The sequence below is a fragment of the Scyliorhinus torazame genome, chromosome 29 (genome assembly GCF_047496885.1).
Source record: "Scyliorhinus torazame isolate Kashiwa2021f chromosome 29, sScyTor2.1, whole genome shotgun sequence".
Classification (NCBI taxonomy): Eukaryota; Metazoa; Chordata; class Chondrichthyes; order Carcharhiniformes; family Scyliorhinidae; genus Scyliorhinus; species Scyliorhinus torazame.
Genome location: NC_092735.1, coordinates 8,108,387 through 8,115,335, shown reverse-complemented (window position 1 = coordinate 8,115,335; position 6,949 = coordinate 8,108,387).

The window sequence follows — 6,949 nt, the reverse complement described above, 5'->3', positions numbered from 1 at the left end:
GGTCCGTCCCGGCTCCCTCTGTAGGGGAGGTCCCGGTACACCGCGACACCTCGGACTCCCCCCCCTTCCGTCCCAGGTGCATCGGGTGGGCAACGGGCAGGACAGGCTGGCAGCTCGCCATCCCAGTCGCCCGGGCCGCAGCCTGGCCCATCTAGGCCAGGACGCCCCAGGAAACGGCCGCCAAAGGGATCCAGTGTCAGAGGGCAGGAATCACAGGAGTCCACCTCCAGTTCTGCTGTACCGTCTGGGGAACCACGTAGACGTAGTCAAAGGGCCCGTAAGGCCAAACAATTAGACACTGAGTAAGTTGGCACGGGTGCAGGGCACAGATGAGTTTTAGGCGCTAGGGCACGTGCATGAACTCCTTTGGTTATTAAAGTCAATGTTACACCTACCGAAGCTGCCTTTGTGCTCTGTCCAAAGTGTGCGGGGGTGTCATGTACGTTGAGCGCAAGTGTGTGTATGAGGTGTGGTCTTACCTCAGCCCCAGGTGAGTCTGCCCCCTTCCCCCTGGGCCGCCATCAACATCCCCCGGGCAGAGGACGGGACCGTGCGCTGCAGTGTCACAGCCGCATGCAGGGATGGTCCGGGTGGATGGTGGTACTGTGGCCATGGGTCAGACATAGTCCAACGATGTAGAGCCAGGAGCTCATCGGAGGCGGGTTGTCATCATTCTCCATGGCCTGCGATAGACACGCGTCCACCCGCAACTGGGTGAGCCCGGCCCATTGTGCCGCCGGTGGATCGGCAATTGGGGGTGGGGGGGTGGTGTGCATGCGGGTGGGGTGTGTGGGGTTGGAGAGGGCGGTGAGGGTGCTGGGTGGGTGGATGGGTGGGGGGTGTGGGTGGTCGGCTGTTATCATGGTGTGCGGTCTGTGGCCATACTACCCGATTCCCACGCCCATCTAGTCAGTGAAGCGGGCGTCTATCAGTCTGTCCCGTGCCCGCTGGGCCAGCCGGTAACGGTGGACAGCCACCCGTCTGTGTCTACCCCGTCTGCCCTGACCATTGCCCCCATCCCCCTCATCTGGGGAGGACTGGGCCTCTTCCTGCTGCTCCTCCACTCCGCCCTCCTCTGCCTGCGGCACATCGCCCCTCTGCTGGGCTATGTTGTGCAGGACGCAGCACACCACAATGATGCGGCCGACCCTATCTGACCGATACTGGAGGGCGCCCCCAGAGAGGTCCAGGCACCTGAAACGCATCTTCAGCACGCCAAAGCACCTCTCGATCACTCCCCTTGTCGCTACATGGGCATCATTGTAGCGGTTCTCCGCCTCATTGCGTGGCCTCCGTATAGGCGTCATCAGCCACGATCGCAATGGGTAGCCCCTGTCGCCCAGCAATCAGCCCCTCAGCCGGGGATGGCGTCCCTCGTACATGCCGGGGATGGATGACCGCGACAACACGAATGAGTCGTGTACACTGCCTGGGTGACGGGCGCAGACGTGCAGGATCATCATGCGGTGGTCACAGACCACCTGTACGTTCATTGAATAGGTCCCCTTCCTATTAGTGAACACGGCCCTGTTCTCTGCAGGTGGCCGCACGGCGACGTGCATCCCATCGATCGCGCCCTGGACCATGGGGAACCCGGCAACGGCAGAGAAGCCCACGGCCCGGGCATCTTGGCTGGCCCGGTCCACGGGGAAGCGGATGTAGCGGTGCGCCATGGCATAAAGGGCATCTGTCACTGCCCGGATGCACCGATGTCTGCGATATGCCGGACAGGTCCCCACTCGGTGCCTGGAATGACCCCGTTGCATAAAAGTTCAGGGCCACCGTAACCTTGACGGACACGGGGAGAGGGTGTCCCCCGCCAGTGCCACGCGGTGACAGGTGTGCCAGCAGGTGGCAGATGTGTGCCACGGTTTCCCGGCTCATCCGGAGTCTCCTCCTGCATTCCCGGTCCGTGAGGTCCTGGTATGACTGCCGGGGCCGGTACACACGGGGCGCCCTCGGGTGCCTCCGTTGCCGTGGGGCCGCGACGTCCTCCTCCCCCTCCTCGTCCTGTCGGTCAGGTGTCCCTCCAGCCTGGGCGGCTGCCGCCTGCCCCTCTGCGGCAGCCTGCGCCGCCTCTCTGGCACGCTCCTCCTCCTCCTCCTCCTCCTCATCCAGGGCAACATAGACATGAGCGGCTGCCACCACGGCGGCCAACATCGCTGGATGGTCTGAAAACATGACGGCCTGGTGGGGGGGAGGGGAACGACGACATGTCATCATTGCCCATATCCCCTCCTCCCCCCAGCCAGGTGGCATGGACCGCATGGGTCCAACTGTTGGAGGCTGGCACCTGGCCAGGTGGACCAACTCATTTGCCCTCCCATCACCCACCCCGGCACGGACCCCCCCCCCCAACCTCCACCCCGGCACGGACCCCCCCCCCCAACCTCCACCCCGGCACGGACCCCCCCCCCCCAACCTCCAACCTCCACCCCGGCACGGACCCCCTCCCCAACCTCCACCCCGGCACGGACCCCCTCCCCAACCTCCACCCCAGCACGGACCAACCCCCAACCTCCACCCCGGCACGGACCCCCTCCCCAACCTCCACCCCGGCACGGACCCCCTCCCCAACCCCCAACCTCCACCCCGGCATGGACCCCCCCCCAACCTCCACCCCGGCACGGACCCCCTCCCCAACCTCCACCCCGGCACGGACCCCCCCCCCACCCTCCACCCCGGCACGGACCCCCTCCCCAACCCCCAACCTCCACCCCGGCACGGACCCCCCCCCCCAACCTCCACCCCGGCACGGACCCCCTCCCGGCACTCCCCCGGAGCCCAACCTACTCTAACCACCCCCCCCCCCCCCTCCCCACCCCCCCCCCCCCCCCCCCCCGCCGCACACACACACACACACACACAACCCGAGACACACCTCTCCTCACGCAATCAGTCTGCGGCCACGCCATTTCCTGCCCAGAGCCAACCCCCCAGGCCGTCACTCACCTCCTCGCTGGTCGGCGTGAGCCTGGAGCACCGGGTCACGCCGATGAAAAGGAGGTTTGATTGACGTCGACGTGAACGGTCATCACGTCGACGGGACTTCGGCCCATCCGGAAGGGAGAATATCGGCAGGCCGAAAATCGGCTGCCTTGCGCAGACCCGTGACATTCTCCGCGGCAGCGGCGCCATTAACGCCCCGCCGACTTTTCTCCCTTCGGAGACTTCAGCGGGGGCGGGGGCGGGATTCACGGCGGCCAACGGCCATTCTCCGACCCGGCAGGGGGTCGGAGAATGACGCCCCCCATAAGGGAGTTCATTTGAAAAGTATGACTTCGCACAAATAACATGACTGCAATTCTGCGGAAAAAACTACTCTGAAATACCTCGTGGTTACTGAATCTTCTAAACCTATAAATATAACATCCTGTTTATCTGTAAACAAAGCATTTCCACATTCTTTTCAAATTATCGCACCAGATATCTGGCACAAATTAGATGAAAATCGATCATTTTTCGCAGTGGATGTGCAGAACAGTTTTCATCAAATTGGCTTACCAGTATTTGGAACAAACTTGAATCTTCTTATTTATTATCCTGCGTCAAATATGGGAATAATTTACCTCATGCACCAGGCACAGCAGATGGGAACAGGAAATTATAAAGAAATGTAGACAAACTAACTTTGTGAGCAAAACCACAGTGGGTGGGAGTGCCATGTGAAGAGGCATGAAGTCATCCAGTTTGGATGTGCAAGAGACAGATTGAAAAAATTACTTAATGGTGAGGGAGATTAAGAACTATGGAGCTTCACAACTCACTAAAAGCCAATGACATGTACAAGAAGCAACAAAAAAGGTGAATGGAATGTTAACCTTTACCTTGAAGAGGCTAGACTACAAATGATAGAAGTTATGCTTCATTTGCTTAGACTCCTAGTCAGGCCTCATCTGGAGCACTATGTTCAGTTCCAGACACTACACGTCAGGAAGGATACATTGGTCTTGGAAGGGGTACAGACGTTTATTCATTTTCAGGTTTTGCGAATCACTATTTGAGCCCAACATTAATTGGCCATCCCAAGTTGTCGGTGAGAAGGTAGTGGTAAGCTTCCTTCTTGAACCCCAGATGTTCCTGTGCTGAAAGAATGTTATTAGGTAGGGTTTTTTAGGAAATAAAAAATAATTAAACTAATATGAATGTATTAAATGCATTTATAAAAGGGACTAATGAAATTAATATGAATTTATTAAAAGGGATTATAACCAATCTTCACGCACCTGGAGTAAAAGACACCACTAGCTGTATGTTTACGTAGGCAGTCAACTTTACCATTGAACCTTCACAACACAACAGGCTCATATCAGGGGGATAGGTCTCCCAGATGGCACAGTGGCACAATGGTTAGCACTGCTGCCTCACAGCGCCAGGGACCCGGGTTCAATTCCGGCCTTGGGTGTCTGTGTGCATGGAGTTTGCATGTTCTCCCCATGGTGATGATATGCATGAGCAATCTTGTATATAATAATGTACATTACCTCAGACCACCAGGTGGCAGTGTAAACCTACCATGTGACTCTGTGCCTCAAGGAGTTGGGAGTAAGTTGTGTTGGTGGACAGTTGTATTTTGTAGTAGCTCAAGAATAATTAGTTAGTGTTAGTAGTTTGTAATATATTTATTCCAGTTATCTTTACCATGCATTTGTTTTATAATAAATTATTTTAACTAGTCAAGAACTAGATGTTCTGTAGTGCTTCATTCCTATTGGCCAGTGTGCAAGAACATGACATAGTATCAGGACTGAAGATCGACTAAGAACAAGAAGATTCTGCAAAGATTCGAACAATTTAAATATAACTCCGAAGAAGAAGAAGGTACAATAATAAAATGAATTTTTTCTACTAACCTCATAAGCTACTGGTAACTGGTACTCAACGCACTGTAAGGCTTCAAAGCCCAGGATGAAAGGTCTGAAGGCATCTCAACAGCTTCGGGTAACCGGTAACGTAGACAAGAATTGGCGGGTGTTCAAACAGCAATTCAAACTCAATGTTGCAGCCCGTGGTCTGCAGGCACAGCCTAATGAGAGACGTATCGCGTTGCTGCCCACTGCAGCAGGTCCCCAAACAATTGAAAATTTTAACACGTTTGTCTTCGATAGCAAGGGGGATAGCAAGAACGTCGATGGAGCAACTTGATCGGCAATGCTCTCCTAAAACAAATGAGGCTTTTGAGCTCTACATACTTCGTACACGCGCCGAGAAAGCAGGCAAATCATTTGATTGTTTTCCAACCGACTTGGGGTTGAAGGCGCAGTCATGTAATTTTGGTGCCATTCAGTCGTCAATGATCCGCGATCAGATAGTGTTCGGGATTGCAAATGATAAGGTACGCGAGAGGCTTCTAAGAGAAAATGAGCTTCAGCTTGATGATGCTATCAAAATATGTCACGCTAGTGAACTTGCAGCAAAGCAGATTAGCACATTGAATCTCAGACATTTTGGCGCGAAGATAGAAGAGGCAGCCGACAACATTAGTGTAGCGATGCACTCGAATAGAAAACATGTCCCAGCGCAGGCAACCATTTTGAGAGGCCGACCCAATCCTCCATTTCATACCAGCGATGTGGCAAACGACATTTGCCACGACAATGTTCAGCATTTGGAAAGATGTGCTCCAACTGTAACGTCAAAAATCATTTTGCGACACAATGTTTTTCCAGGAGAAAAGCAGAACAAACAAAAGTCATCAACACAGTTGATGAAGTGTGCCTCAAAGACATGTTCTTCATTGGCATGATTTCTAGTGACGTCACGGATAGTCACGTCATGCAAAATGGCAATGCTTTCCTGACAATTTGCAACAATAGTGAATTAAATGCAAATACTCCAAAAGGCAAATGGACAGTTCCATTAATGATTAATGACAGATTAATAACCTTCAAACTCAACACAGGAGCGAGAGCCAACCTCATCAGTTTGTCAGATTTAAAAGAGCTGAGAATTAAACTGCAAGTATTAAACAAAGCAGTGTTGCTGAGAAACTACAACGGAAATGAAATTACGACGCTGTGAGCATGCAAGCTCAATGTAAATGTGAAAAATAGAGTTCACACTAAAATTTTCCATTGTAGAGGCGGAACATGAATCTCGACTAGGAATACAAGTGTGTGAGGAACTTCAGCTCGTTAAGCGGGTTTACAGTCCAGACAGCAGTGCAACCAGACAACATGTATCAGTAGATTCCATACTGTAGGAATTTCCTGAGATATTTACCTTGACACTTTACCTTACAAGCATAAAATCCAATTAAAGGAGAACGCAAAGCCAGTAATGGACGCACCAAGACGTGTACCAGCTCCATTGAAAGACAAATTGAAGACTGAGCTGGAAAGGATGACAGCTTTAGGCGTAATTAAACGCATAGAACAACCTACAGATTGTGTAAACTCTATGATTTGTGTCAAAATAAAAGAAGAAATCACCAAAGACACAGTCTTGCTGAGTTAAGTGATGCAAATGGATTTTTGCTTCGACAACAAAGAATTGTAATTCCACAATCATTAAGGTCGGTGATTCTTAGCAAATTCCATGAAGGGCACTTGGGAAGTAAAAAGTGTAAGAAAAGAGCCGAAGCATTTTGGCCGGGCATCGACAGAGATGTTGAAGCAATGGTACAAAACTTCACACAAGTGTAGGAAAATGAACGGCTGCACACAGGGCAGAAAGCTAAAAAACCCGCACACGGTGTAGGAAGCTTCAGTTCAAACAGCCGAAAGAGTCAGTTACTCCCAAGTTTAGAGAGGAAACCGACCTGTCAAAAAAGGAGACAAAGGAGATTTGAGGACAAATCCACAAAGAGATTTGATGACAAATCCACAAAAGAGATTTTACGATAAATCCGCGAGAAGACTCCAACCAACGTAGCCAGATGACACAGTCAGACTGGAAGATTCCAAAGGGAATGGATGGCCAAAGTATGCGAAGGTACTGTGAGAGGCAG